The sequence below is a fragment of the Macrotis lagotis genome, chromosome 1 (genome assembly GCF_037893015.1).
Source record: "Macrotis lagotis isolate mMagLag1 chromosome 1, bilby.v1.9.chrom.fasta, whole genome shotgun sequence".
Taxonomy (NCBI): Eukaryota; Metazoa; Chordata; class Mammalia; order Peramelemorphia; family Peramelidae; genus Macrotis; species Macrotis lagotis.
The window spans coordinates 99815145-99830616 of NC_133658.1; the positions used below are offsets into that span (position 1 = coordinate 99815145).

The window sequence follows — 15472 nt, forward strand, 5'->3', positions numbered from 1 at the left end:
TCAAGGTTTACCCTTAGTTCATTGCTTAGAATTTACCTGTGTTCTCCGAAGGAGACCAGGGCTTCAGTCCTACCCTCACCTTAGATTTCTGAAGAACCAATCTATTTCAGGTGCTAATCCTAGGACTGCTCCCCAGGATGGGAGTTTAGAGGTTAATGAACAATACAAAAAGTTACCTAGTGAATTAATATGAATCAGGAATGGGACACCTAGTTTTATTTCCACAAAGAGGAAGGAATGCTATGCAATAAAAACTCATAGAATAATTATAGTTAGTTGATAGATGAACATTCAAGGCTTATTTGTTTTTGTTTGGGGGGGGTTGGTTTTTTGGGGGGTTTTTAGGGTTTTTTTACAAGGCAAATGGGGTTAAGTGGCTTACCCAAGACCACACAGCTAGGTAATTATTAAGCGTCTGAGACCAGACTTGAACCCAGGTACTCCTGACTCCAGGGCCAGTGCTTTATCCACTACACCACCTAGCCACCCCCATTCAAGGCTTATTGGGACAATTGCAACATTTCTTTGTGAGGATTGCTTATTTCCCAATTTATATTTCATCTCAAAAAGGCTCTTTCTTTCTAATTCTCTGTCTTTTTGGGAATCACCTTTTCTCTTTTGATGGTTCTGCCTCTGCTAATGTTTCCATCAAAAGTATTCAGGTAGCCAATATCCTGATCCTCAGATGTCCAGGAAGGGAAAGAATCCAGAAGGCTTTTGACATCTCACAAAACTCTATACCAAAGGAAAAAAAGCTACAAACACCTAGATGATACAGGTGACAGAGTGCTGGACCTGGAGCTAGGAAGACATGAGTTCAAAGTCAGCTTTAGACATTTGCTAAATGTGTGACTCTGGTCAAGTCACTTAACCTCTCTGTTTGCCTTGGTTTCCTCAACTGAAAATGAAGATAATAATGAAACCTTTCTCCCAGAGTTATTGTGCAATCTGCACAATGATACTTGTAAAGCACCCTGAAAACCTTAAAGCACCCTCATGGCAATCAATGGCATCTATTAGACTATGTGGTCATAAGTAGAAGGGACAGACAGAATGTGAGAGTGACAAAGGCAATGTGTGGTGCAGAGTGCTGGACTGATCACAGACTCATTCTCTCTAAGTTAAATATTCATATTCAACCAAAGTGGTAGCCCCAAGGCAAAAAGAATATTAGAAGAATTAATGTCAAGAGATTAGAATATCTCTCCGAGTGGGAATGGTTTGTTGATAATTTGGAGGGAAAACTAAGCCAGTTTTCAACAGTTAGCAACAGTGGAGCAGAAAAAGAGTGGGCAGCTTTCAGAGATCTGGTGTGCAGCAATGCATTTGCTCATCTGGTCCAGGAAGGTTGCAAACACCAAGACTGGCTTGATGGAAATGATGAGGAAATACAAAAGCTGCTAAATGGGAACTCCACAGGGTTTTACCAGTGGGATATTTCATCCATTTCTAAGAAGGCAGAATTTAATCCCATTAAAAGTATAGAATGAGCAAAGCTTAGAGAGAGACAGGTCTCTTGGCTCAGTAAGAAGGCAGATGAATTTCAATTTTATGCAAACAGTAACAAAGCAAAATGCTTTTTTGATGCCCTGAAGGCTCTTTATGGGCCAAAGACATATGGTGCATCTCAACTACTCAGTGCTGATGGATCCACATTGATTAATGATAGGGACATGATCCTAGAGAGATGGGTTGAATACTTCCATAGTGTACTTAACAAACTATCATTAATCAATGCTGACAACATTGACCATTTACCCTGGCTGAAGTTCCAACCAAAAAAAAAAGAGGTTTTTGAATGCCATTAAGATCCTTTCAAGTGGCAAAGCATCTTGTGCTGATTCTATTCCAGCTGAGAACTACAAAAATGAAGTGTTCATTGCTTATCCAAAAACTGACTGAAATTTTCCAGGTTATATGTCATGAAGAAGTTATCCCCCAAGAATTCAAGGATGTCTCCATCATCCATCTCTATAAAGGTAGAAGGAGTAGATTGTTCTGTGACAATCACAGGAGTATTTCTCTTTTAGTCATTGCTGGTAAAATTCTTGCCAGAGTCCTTCTTAATAGGTTGATCCTTCACCTGTAAGATGGTCACTTTCCTGAGAGGCAGTGTGACTTCAGAAATGGTTGAGAATGGTCGATATGGTGTTTGCTGCCTGACAACACCAGGAAAAATGCCAGGATCAGAACAGAAGTCTGTGTACAACAGTTGTAGATCTGACCAAGGCCTTTGATACTGCCAGTTTTGAGGGTTTATGGAAAATTATGTCAAAATTTGGTTGACCGGAGAAGTTCATTAGTATTGTACATGAATTTCATGACAGCATGCTTGCTCAGGTTCTGGATGGTGGACATTGCTCTTGAGATTTCTCAGTCACCAATGGAATAAACAAGGATGTGTCCTTGCTCCCATACTTTTTTAAGCATGATGTTTTCAGGTATGTTGTCAAACACCTTCACTGAGGATGAAGTTGGCCTCAAGGACAGCTACCATACTGATGGCAAATTCTTCAACTTGAAATGGCTACAAACCAAGTCCAAAGTGGAGGGAGGCTGGTGCATGATCTTCTGTTTGCAGATGGTTGTGCCCTCAATGCAGCCTCTGAAGCTGAGGTACAACAAAGTACGGGTCAAGTTTCTACTGCTTTTGCTCATTTTGGTCTAACAATTAACACCAAGAAAACACAGGTCCATCAGCCAACACTAACACCATCCACATGTGAAGTTTTGAGTGCTGTGGACAGGTTCACTTACCTGGACTGTGTCCTTTCCAAGGAGATACACATTGATACTGAGGTTAACACATGCATTGTCAGAGCTAGCTCAGTATTTGGGAGACTGTGAAAGAAAGTGTGAGAGAGAAGAGGTATTAGAATGACTACCAAACTGAAGGTCTACAGAGCTGTTGTGCTGACTTCATTAGTATATATACTGTAAAATCTGGACAGTCTATCAGTACCATGTCAGGAAACTGAATTGCTTCCATTTAAATTGTCTTAGGAAGATTCTGAAGATCACCTGGAGGGAGAAGATACAAGACACTGAGGTCCTTTCTTGAGCTAAACTACCTAGCATTCCAACATTACTACAGAGAGTGCATCTTTTATGTGCTGGACATGTTGTTAAAATGCCAGACTTATGCTTACCAAAAAAAGCTCTTTTATGAGGAATTTACACAGGCTAAGTGCTCACAAGGGGGCCAAAAGAAGTGATACCAAGACACCCTGAAGGTCTCATTGAAGAACTTTAGAATTGATTGTACAGCCCACCAAGCATGGAGTGCCCTCATCAGTAAGCTTGCTGTACTCTATGAAGAAGGCAAAATTGAAGCAGCTCAAAGGAAGCATAAGGTACATGGATTTAGTATATCCACCCCAGGTGTTCATATGGACTATTTGTACCCGACCTGCAGTAGATCATTCCAAGCTCATATTAGTCTGATCAACCACAGTTGGATGCATCAAATAGTAATGTATCCAATAGTAATGTCATTTTAGGCTTCTTCAATAATGAAGGACAAGAACCAATCAACCAACCAAGAACAAGCTAGTAGTAGTAGTAGTAGTAGTAGTAGTAGTAGTAGTAGTAGTAGTAGTAGTAGTAGTAAGCAGTAATAATTGGTATTAGTAGTAGTTAGCAGTAGTTAGTAGTAGTAGTAGTAGTAGTAGTAGTAGTAGTAGTAGTAGTAGTAGTAGCAGTAGTAGCAGTAGTAGTAACATGCCATATTCCAGACACAGGCTTATCAAGGATTCCCTGAACATATGGCTAGTGGCTAACTAGTGATTCCCTCCCCTGGCCCTCTAGAGTTCAACATGTCATTCTTATGCTTTAAGGTCCACTGGAAGGGGGAAAAGGTCAGGCATAGCATGATTAGTATGTCATGGACTTCTGACTCAGCTGTCAACAGATTTTTTTTTCTCAGCTTATAGTTATGACCAAGAAGAATCAGTCAGATCGTATTTGTACAAATTTGAAATGGGATGTACCAAGGATTCGTCCATTACATATAGCTAGAAATATACCATCTCAGAGCAGCTAGGTGGTGCAGTGGATAGAGCACCGGTCCTGGAGTCAGGAGTACCTGAGTTCAAATCCAGCCTCAGATACTTAATAATTACCTAGCTGTGTGGCCTTGGGCAAGCCACTTAACCCTGTTGCCTTGCAAAAACGAAAAGGAAAGGAAAGGAAAGGAAAGGAAAGGAAAGGAAAGGAAAGGAAAGGAAAGGAAAGGAAAGGAAAGGAAAGGAAAGGAAAGGAAAGGAAAGGAAAGGAAAGGAAAGGAAAGGAAAGGAAAGGAAAGGAAAGGAAAGGAAAGGAAAGGAAAGGAAAGGAAAGGAAAGGAAAGGAAAGGAAAGGAAAGGAAAGGAAAGGAAGGAAAAAGGAAAAAGGAAAAAGGAAAGGAAAGGAAAGGAAAGGAAAGGAAAGGAAAGGAAAGGAAAGGAAAGGAAAGGAAAGGAAAGGAAAGGAAAGGAAAGGAAAGGAAAGGAAAGGAACATACTCTCTCCAAGTTTCTATGCACTTAACTGAAATATTGAAAAAGCATACTCCAAGGAGTGGAGAGAGAGATATCAAGAGACAATACATTAGCTAGACAATCTCCTTAAACTTCACAGAAGTTTCCCTCAAAAAAGACTATTATAGGCAATACTTAGAAATTTGGGGATTCTATGATTCTGTAATTTCCCTTTTCTTTGAGTCCCTGAAGTACTTAAATATGTCAAGTCCTGAAATAAATCAAAACTACAAACTGTAGAATAAAGCATCTTTAATTGAGACAATAGGGCAGCAAATCTGCCACCCAAGGGATGTCCAGTGAATTTCCCAGCCAAAAAGATACACTTTCCCAGCCCTACCCTCTTGCAATTCATGTATATAATCTCTGCTTCCAATATAGCAAGGTGGAGTTAATTCAGGATGTGCAAATCCTGTTCCTTGCATTGAAAGTAATTAATCAACCTATTCTTGATTTCTGGCACTCTTTCTAGCCTGCTGTTTTGCCCAGGTTGGAGACTGACTCAAAAAAATTCTGTTAACAAAGGAAACTAGAGTCTGAAGGGCAAGTGGCAGAACAGAAATGTCTGTGTCTTCTAAACTATGTACCCCAAGGATTAGAGTAGAAGAATTTTGGAGCCAGAGAGATCACTCTTCCCAAGTATCCCCACATGCCTCAAGAAGAATCTACTGCCTTGCTTGACTTGAAGAACCTATATTGTGAGCTGACTGGCTGTGTCCTGCTCCTGCTAGATTCCCAAAGAGAAAGAGGAGAAGAAAGAATTTAAAAAAAAGAGAGACAGAATATTGCTCGAGGGAGACACATGGTATGAATATTGAGAATGTCTTGTGCTCATCTTCAGTTTTTGTAATTTACCTTATCCTATTTAAATAAGTGTCCTCTCCATTACAGTTCTCCCTGTTTTTCTGTCTCTGTTCCCCCCCACACTTTGTCTCTTTCTTTTCTTTGTCTCTGTCTCTTAATGTCTTTTTGTGTCTTTTTTTCTCTCTCTATTGTCTCTCTGTGTGTACATGTTTAACTTATTCTGGCTGAGATTCCTAGAGGGATTGGGGGTTCATGATCAACAGATGATGAACTTGAGCAGACTGTACATACCTGTAAATAATATTTAGAAGCTATACTTACTAATTTCTCAATTAGACTATAAGGTTCCCAAGGAAGTTTCCAGTCTGCTTCCTTGATATCTCTTTTCCTCCACATTAAGTGATTTCTCATGGTTCTTTAGGATCTTAGTAGTCTTATGCCTCAGCCCAGCATCCCCAAGAATCTTTTGTCTTTTTTTTTAAAATAGAAACTTTGGTCAAGAAGTAAGTGAATTTGGCATAGATTCAAGGTCAAGACTGTAGGAAGAGTGTGATTGAATTAGGGACAACTTTCCACCTCACTCCCAAGGCTTCCCAATACTATAGATTCATATTGATTTGGACCTTTTAGTATTTTCCTAAATGCCAAGTATTGCCCAACTAAATATCCTGGTATGTGGCATATTTCTACCAATTAACAAAACTTTTAGTATTGTAACCATCTCCACCCAAACCAGAGGTGGGTTTCCTGAGGGACAGCTCTGTGAAAGTACTTGAACACAGCCTTCTCAGGAGACATGAGAGGATAGGAGACTGGCTGAGAGGTAGAAGTGATCAAAAAGCATTTCTTAAATACTATATGCTAAGTACTGCTAAGTTCCAGTGAAAGAAAGGCAAAATTAATCCTTGCCCTCAAAGTGTTCACATTCTAATGGGAAAGACAGTAAATAATTATGTTCAAGATAAGGATATCTAGCAGTGATAGTAGATTCAACATATAGTAAGACTCCATGTGTGGCTCAAAGGGGACAGAATAGATTATCTGTAGCCTCTTTTCCCTCACCTTTCTCCAAGGGAAACTTTCCTTCCTGCCAGAAGGAGAGGTAGGAGGTTGGACCAGCCACTCTGCTCTTCTAAGAAAGTGGGGGTTTGAAGAAAATCTATCTGCTTCCTTAAATATAATGAGACTAAGAGATATGATAGGATATAAACTAACTTCTCATCATGGGTGATTTCTGAGAGAAGGAAGGCTCCAAATTCTAAATCCAAGACTTGAGGTCTTTCCCACCTAAGATCAGATCTACAGTGAGCACACATAACAAATGGCAAAGAAACCCATTTATTTAAATTGTAGTAAAATAGAAATCAAGGAAGGCATACATTGGAGAATGTATACAAGGCAATACAGAGTGAAGGAGCTCTACCATTGGAAGCTCACCCAAAAGAGAAGATACTGGTTCTCACCCAAGGGGAGACTCCCCCAAATTTCTAGAGACTGTCTTTTCTTTTCTTATCTTCCCTTTAGCATTCAGAAGATGGCTTTGGTCTCTTTCATTTTTTTTTTCAAAGCTGAAACTCTGGATAACCCAAACTGACTCTATGCTTTAAAAAAAACTTAGAACTTGATGAATTCCCAAAATGGGAACTCCCATTTTTAAGTGTGCCAAAGAGAACTGGTTTTGAAGACTCCTAAAGAAGGACTCAAAGAGGACTTTGCTTGAAAAGTCTCAAAAGGGACTAGCAAAGGTTGGTGGTCTCTCATCTCTCACCCATTCTACCCTGCCTTTCACATGCAGGAGGGGCTTTATCTCCAGACACAAGGAGAAAGTGCTATATCAATTGGCTTTGGGACAGGAGTTTATATTTCTCCCTTTCTAAAGATCAGCGGATGTAGGTCCAAAACCTGCAAGTACACAATGTCAACACAGACATCAGTGCTTTAATACAACACTGATGTCATAGACTTTCAACCTCTGATACTTTTGAAACATTAATAATATACACATTAATAATACATGCAATGGGGATAGCATTCTATAGTGTATCACCTTGATACTCAGTGATAACACACTTTACAATGGATATAATACACATGCACGTTCCACAAATACACACATATCCATAGTATATAGCAATCGATTAAAATGATAAACATAGCTAACGAATGAAGCATGCTATAACAATAACAATAAATATATACAATTTAACTATAAGCAATAGCATATATGCAAAATAATAAAAAGAAGTTGCTATTGCACTAACATAAAATAGTCAAACACACATAGCAAAACAAAAAAAGCACAAACATGTAGAAATTCATATGTACAGCAGTAAAAATATGCAATTATATGCAAAAGCACATTTCTCATGAAGAATTTCTAGATTATCATCCAGAGATATAAAACTTCAACTTTACCTGTAACATTTTTCCTTAGCCTAGAGACCCATCTAATCACTGACCAATTTTTCTGTCCTATACCAGAGTTAGCAATTGGTATGAACTGAGCATCAGAATCATTGTAAACTTATTTATTTTTTTTCTAGCACTGTGGGTTGAGTCTGTATCCTATGAGTTTAGGGCATGATAGCAGTTGTTTCTGGGTTCAGTTCTTCTGCCCTGTAATAATATACACTGCTTCTTTCACTAGATACTTCACTTTCAGTGTTCATATATGGGTCAGAAAATCTTTATACAACTAGTCTCTTTTTCTCAACCTTTTTTTCAATCCATCTCTACCTGATCTTTACAAAGTCCAATTATCTCTCTTTGGGCTATAGTTGGTTGCAGTGATACCTGATAAGGTTCCTTTCATTTTCAAGGGTTATTTTGTAAACAGATAAGTTGTCTAATCTTTCTATTACCTTGTATGCATTAAATCATCCAATAGCCAGTTAACTTGTAAATCCCTTAAATGATGAAAGTAGTGTTATTCTTGTCTTCCTCAGGAATAGGAATCTGGTAGTATCCATAAGTCCAAGTCTGAAAACCATTGACTGCCTAGCAGATAAAACAGGGCATCTTGCCCCTGTAACATAGTATAATGGTCTACTTAGTAATCAACCCACACCCATATTTTCCATTTGGGGGGTTGGTTAATCAACACTTCTTTAGGATGGCTTCTCAGGCCCTCCTTCTTGAGCAAAGAAATTCTCTTAGATCTTTCTCTAAATTGGTTGGGAATCAGTGAACTAGATTCTATGGATTTCGTCCCTCTACTCTTGCAGGATTGGAGAGTCCCCAAAGTCAGTCTTAGGATCCAATGCAGGGGATGAATAGTTGGGGTTTCATACATACAGAGTAAATTAGAGATAATCTCAGAGGAAAGATACTTATTGTAGGAGGGGAGAAAAAGCCTTCTTGCAGAAGATGGGATTTTAGCTGAGACTTAAAGCCAGGGAAATGAGGAGGTAAGAAGGTGAATATTCCAAAAATAAAGGACAAATAATGATGAAACATCATTGGGAGATTGAATGGATATGTGTAAGGTATAGCCAGGTCATGGTCACTAGAATGTAAAATTCATATAACAGAATAAAGTATTAAAAGCCTTAAAATAAGAAAAAAGCCTGAGAAGGGTTTTAAAAGTCAGAGGATTTTATATTTGGTCCCAGAGGTAAGTGGGAGCCACTCAAATTTATGGAATAAGGGAATGTCATGGTCAGATCTATGCTTTAGGAAGATCACTTTACCAACCAAAGAGAAGAAAGATCAGAGGAAGGAATTAGAAAGAAGTTAACACAGGCAAGAATAGATTTTTGAATGCTGAATAGCATATCTCCCTGGAACTATGCATGTAAGAACCCTGTGTCTAGACCTAATGTTCCTTGACTTCCTGCACCTGTAATCCTACTGATTATTAAAAGTGGATTTCCCCCATAATAGAATCTTCTCTCCTTAAGAGCTAAGATATCTCATTTCCCTCAAAGCTTATCTGTTCTTTTATGTTCTTCTGCCTTCTCTACTCTGTAAACTTTCCAGATTTTCTGTTTATTACTTAGTAAATGAACTAAAAACTAAAACAAAACTAAAACTAAAAAGGTATGTTATACATTGGTTATCAGGTAACAAGTGCTTAGTTAGACAGAGATAGGCTGGTAAGAGTAAATTAAGCACCTTCCCTTTAAGGGATATCAGGGAAAGTAAGCTCCTTATTGCACTCCTAGACTATCTGTGTGGTAGCTGGAATTCTAACCTAATATCTTCCTTGGAGCATCAAGGAAAGATTGTTCGGTCATGGTGGTCTTAAATCCTAACTGTCCCTCCCTTACTTGCCTATTGACAGTTCAAACAATCATTCGCTTTCTACTGTTTGAAAACATGACACTCTCAATCTCCCTTAGAAATGGGATGAGCCAGATTCAAGATCAGATATATATCCATGCTACACATGGGACAACTATATTTATACATTAGACAGCTACCAAGAACACACATACACTTTATACTATAGAAGGTTATCTCTTAAAATTCATAAACTTAAGAAAAACAAGCAAAAAACCCTTTTTTTCCTGTATTTTGATTCTTCCATCTCCAGTTCTTTCTCTCTGGCTCCTGTGGAGAGTAGAGGTTCCTTGGTATATAATTCAGATCATCTCTTAGGCCTAGTACAGGTTAGATGGACAATCATTATGCTAGAAAAACTTTTTGAAATTAAGTATCCCCCATTGATGGAATGAGGAGATAAATTAGAGTTTGGGAATTTCCCTGATGGGCATATAATAGTATTATGGCCTTCAATCCCTAGCAGAAGGAAGGGGAGGGAATAGTCTCTGGAATATTCCTCTTTAAAAGTATGCAGGAGGAAATGATATGAATTTCACAAGAAATAATACTCAAGATAACTTAGTGCTACACCTAACCTTGGGATCATCTGATTCATTTTATTTGTTAGGCCTGGTAACTTTTCCTAGATTTTCAGCAAATGAAAAAAAAAATTAACCCTAAAGAGTCTACAGTAATTGACGCAGGGCTAGGAAAAAGGGAGATACTTCTAGATCATAAGAGGCCAAGGCTGCCATTTTGTAAAATTCCCAAAGCCTGGAGAGGATTGCAGAGCTTTACAAAGAGATCAATCATTCCTAGTAGAGAGGAGGATTTGGGAATGTAGCCAGGGAGGCTGGTCCTTTGTTGCCCAGTTGGTGTGCAGTTCTTTTTGCTCCATGCCCTCCAACTGAGAGTAACCCTAAAATTATAGACTTTCCCAAGAAAGCTCATTCTTTAGGGAGTGACCCATTTATCTATTTTTTTTCTTTCTTGAGCCCCAGGCATGGGGGAAGGCCTTTTCTGGGTGGTGATGATATTTTATCTTCCTCCATGCATTTATCAGAAGCATTACTATTGTTAAGGCTGATGAAGGGGAAGGGGACTGCCCTTGTGCTATTTATTGTGTTTCTCTCCTCCCCCACATACTGAATTTAAAAACCCACTCTTTGTTGTCTGACCCCCAGCAGCCTCCTACAGACAGCATTGCTCAGAGCATAGAAGACTACTCTGCTCCAGTTGAAGGTCAGAGGAAGAAGAGGTTATAATACTAACAATCCCTTGAATTATCAGGGTACTTGATGATTTACAAAGAGTTTTTTCATGTATTAGCTCATTGAGTTTTTGTAATAACTCTGTGGATTATTACAGGATACTGCCACTTAGGGAAAGGGACTTGCTTAAATAACACATTTTGGTCAGAGTCAAGGTTACAACTGAGGGTTTAGGAGTATAGATCTATGGTTGGAAAGGATAGTAGTAGCCATGTCAAATTCTCTTCATTTTACAAATGAAAAGACTAAGGCTGAGAGATGTGAAAATACTTTTCCAAAGTAACACAATTAGTAAACATCAGAGGTTAATTTTAACTAAGAGACATTAAAAAAGCCTTTTTTGAGACACTATTACTTATAATACTTAATATAATACTTTTAATCATCAAATACCAAAAGGTCCCAAAAAAGGAAAGAGAAATAAATAGCTCTTACTTTTAAGAACTTTGTTATGTCCATTCCAGTTCAGTAGTAATTTCATCAATTCACATTTTTTGATTGTTTTTTTCAGTTGTGTCCTACTCTTCATGGCCCCATTTTGGGTTTTCTTTGCAAAGACACTGCAGTGAGTTGTCACATCTGCCTCCAGCTCATTTTATAGATGAGAAAACTGAGGTAAACAGGGTTAAGTGTTTTGCCCAAGATCAACTGAGAAGTGTCTGAGGCCAGACTTGAACTCGGGAAGATGACCTTTAATGACTCCAAGCCTGGCACTCTATCCACCATGCCACCTGTTGCCCATGTTATCTCTCTCTCTAGTTAGAGATTTTTGACCTGGGTTTTGGGACTTCATTTAAATATTTATTTTTTGGTTTTTGCAAGAGTCCAAGGTCACACTGGTAGACAATTATTAAGTGTCTGAGGCTGGATTTGAACTCAAGTCCTCCTGACTCCAGGGTCGATGCTCTATCCACTGCATCACCTAGTTGTCCCCACAAATTTCTTTTTATAATTCTATTTCATGGTAATTTGTTAAGCCTGGAAGTTTTGTCATCTGATTTATTTTATTTATGCATTTAAAAACATTTCTGAAAAATGGCTCAAAGGTTCCCCCAGGGGAAGATGGTACAATAGTCAAGAAGCATTTTATTAAGTCCTTACTATATGTAAGTGCTAAGCTGTGTGAAGCACTGGGAGTAAAATGAAAGGCAAAAACAGATATCATGCAAATAAATATGTACATATATATATATATATATATAGATAGATAGATAGATACATAATGTAAATTGGAGATCATCTCAGAGGGAAAACATTAACATTAGGTAGGAAGATGGGATTGGAGCTGAAACTTAGGAGAGAGCCCAAGAGGGAGAGAGAGCATTCCATGTATGGAGGCAATCAATGAAAATGCATGGAGACAAGAGATGGAACATCTTAGGTGAAGAATATAAAGGAGACCACTGTCACTGGATCACCAAGTCTGTGGAGATAAGGAAAGCATAAGAACTAGATAGGTAGTTATAAAGAATTTTAATAGCCAAGAAGAGAATTTTATATAAATGCTGAATATAATAGGGATCCATTGAAATTCACTGAGAAAGGGTGAAATGGTCTGACTTGCACATTAGGAAAATTATTTTGACATCTAAGTGGAGAATGGGCTGAAGTAGGAAGAAACTTCAGATGGGAAGATTCGCGAACGGCTTTTTTGGAACAAGTCAATCATCAAGTGATGAGGGCATGCACCAGGATAGTGGCAAGATCAGAAGAGAAGGATTTTGGGAAGGAGGAATCTTGAAATACTTAGAAGGTAAAATTAACAGGATTTGACAGAAATAAAGGTCTTGATCTCTCTGTCTCTCTGTCACTATCTATCATTCCTTCTCTATCTATGTCTCTCTCAATCTCTGTCTCTGTCTCTAGCTCTTTCTCTGTTTTTATCTCTGTGTCTCTGTATGGCTCTCTCTGAATGAACAATTTACCTCTAGCAGTAGTCCATATTCCACTTTAGGATAACTTGAGTTACTAAACTCTTGGGAAGATTTTTCTTACATTAACCTAATCTATTTCTTAGCAACTTTTATCAGTTACTCTGTTTTAACCCTGAGTGCTCAGCAGAATGAACCTAATTCTTCTTCCACATTCAAATATTTGAAGGTACCTGATGTTTCCCTCTTTAGCTTTCACCTCTCTGGGCCATATGAAAATTTCAGAGATGGCAGAGGTCATTAAACCAGCCTTGAACAAAAATTTTCCCCTTGACAAGTGGTCCATCAATCTATGCTTGAATATGGGAGGTGGGAACTATTTAGGATGGGAGACTGGAAACTTCCTCTTGAAATAACACTTTGACCTTTGGGTAACTCATAGGCATAATATAATGAATAAGTTAGAAGAATTCTTATTCAGAAAGCATATCATTTTATAACATTGCCGAATTTGGTTCTTATTTGATATGGCTCTTGTTTTCATTTATTCTGACCCCAAAACTAAGAATATTCTAACTGCTGCCAGCAGTCCAGAGAAAATTTCTGCTCTATTAAATCTCAATTTCTTTACTTATAAAGAGGACAAAATAAGTCAATCTAAGCACTGCTAAGTGTTAGAGATACAAAAAGAGGCAAAAGAAAGTCCTTGCTCTCAGGAAGCCTACGATCTAAAGGGGGAGAGAACATGCAAGTAAATATATACAAAGCACTCTATAGACAGGAGAAACAGGAAACAACAGAGATAAAGGCACTGGAATTAAGAGGGGTTAGGGAAAGCTTCCTGCATCAGTTGGGATTTTAGTAGGGACTCAAAGGAAGTCATGGAGGTTAGTAGCCTTATGGAGTAGGGAGAGCATTACAGATATGGGGGACAGCCAGAGAAATTTCTCAGAACAGGGAGATAGTCTCAGGATGTTGCTGGATGAAAGAGTATATGTAGTTACAGAAATATTATAAGGACTAAGTCATTTTTATTACTATAATCACTCAACTCAATTAACAAATCACCTGTGAAAATGTTATCTGAATGTAGAAAAAGAATTGATGAATGGAAGTGCACATAGAATGATTTTTGGCAGCAACTCTAGGGCTAAGGGGACAGGTAGAAAAAAAAGAGAATTACCTAATAACTTTACTATGTCTTTAAAAGGAATAGCAAATTGTAGATAATACATTTGCATTTTCATGTGAATTCATTTTTTATTCTGTTATGTTATAGAAATGCTTAAAAATTTTAAAAATCTAAGTTGACTGGCAAGTTTTAGAACATCCACACTGTTTTCTCCAAATAACTATGATTTTTTCCATTTTATTAGAGAATCGATGACATCATGGGTAATATCTTGACTCTCCAGTGGATTAGATTTAAGTGAAGCAGAGTTGCACAAATTCATCAACCTCACTCTTCCAATCTCATCAAAGTCCAGTGGCAAGATAAAAATCAGGATGATTGATGATGGCTCAGGATGAAGTGGATGACCTTAGTGTCTTCAATGTCTGACCAAGCTCTGAGCACTCCAAAGTACCTGCTTCAGTCACCTTTATGGTTGCTGAAAAAAAAATTATTCTCATCCACCCATTTCATCAAGGAACAATGTCCTTTAAAGCTCACTGATGGATTTGAGGCAGGTAGATTTCCTTCAATCTGGTGTAAACTGTTTTTGGAGATGATTTTACTAAGGTGTGGTCACAGGTTTTTTGGAGCCACAGATGAGAATTAGGAGATAGGTGGATACCAAAGGTGGATGAGAAGCCCTGAAAGAGCTTGGCAAGCCCTCACACCAGAGGAGCTATTCTTCCCTGAACACTCTGTATGTTCTTATATATTTGCTCCAGCAGCAACTACACAGAGAAGATTAGCATAGTCCCTGTGCAAAGATGACACAAAAATTCACCAAGTATTCCATATTATACTGTCTTATTGGTTATGAAAGCTACCTAGGGCTGGCTAACTAAAATGATTTTTAATTAATGATCTTATTGGGGAAGCTCACCATCCTCAAAATTCTTGGTTTGGCTTTAAATCTTTTCATGGTCTAGCTGCAATCTACCTTTCCAGACTTATTTCACAGTTCACATCTCTGTGCCTTACATATATATATATATATGTATATATATATATATATATACATATATATATATGTATATATGTATATATGTATATATGTATATATGTATATATATGTATATATATGTATATGTACACACACACACACTAGCCACCCTTGCTGATCTGTATCCCATGAATTCAGTCTTCCATTTTCTTACTTATCCCCAAACACTTGCATCCATTTCCTACTACCTCTGCCTTTTAGAACCCTTAGCTTCCCTCAGTGCTCATTCAAGAACTATCTCACTGAAAGCCTTTCCTAACCCCCTGGTTGTTAGATGTCTCCTGCTTTTCAAATTATCTTGTATTTACCCATCAGTACAAACATCATGTAACCTGGAAGAATGCATCTAATCAGGATTCTAAGCCTTTCTTATTTCAATGTGCTTTTATAGTTTGGTCAGAACAGCAAAGGACTTGGGATAAACTAAGTATTATCGCCTTTAAGGACAAGAGAAAATTGTCTTTCCCATGGGAAACTTTCCTGTCTGTCTAGATAGAACAAGAAAAAACACCTTAACTTGTAAATATAGATTCTGTAAATATAATAATAGCTAGCATTTACATAGGCCTTTAA

At 38.0% G+C, this 15472-nt stretch overlaps 1 non-coding gene across 1 annotated transcript; it reads left to right on the forward strand.

The window, feature by feature from the left end:
* Positions 1-14596: 14596 nt before the first annotated feature.
* Positions 14597-14698, forward strand: LOC141510529 (U6 spliceosomal RNA). Its single transcript, XR_012475000.1, has one exon. It is a non-coding gene; the product is annotated as a U6 spliceosomal RNA (small nuclear RNA).
* Positions 14699-15472: the final 774 nt, after the last annotated feature.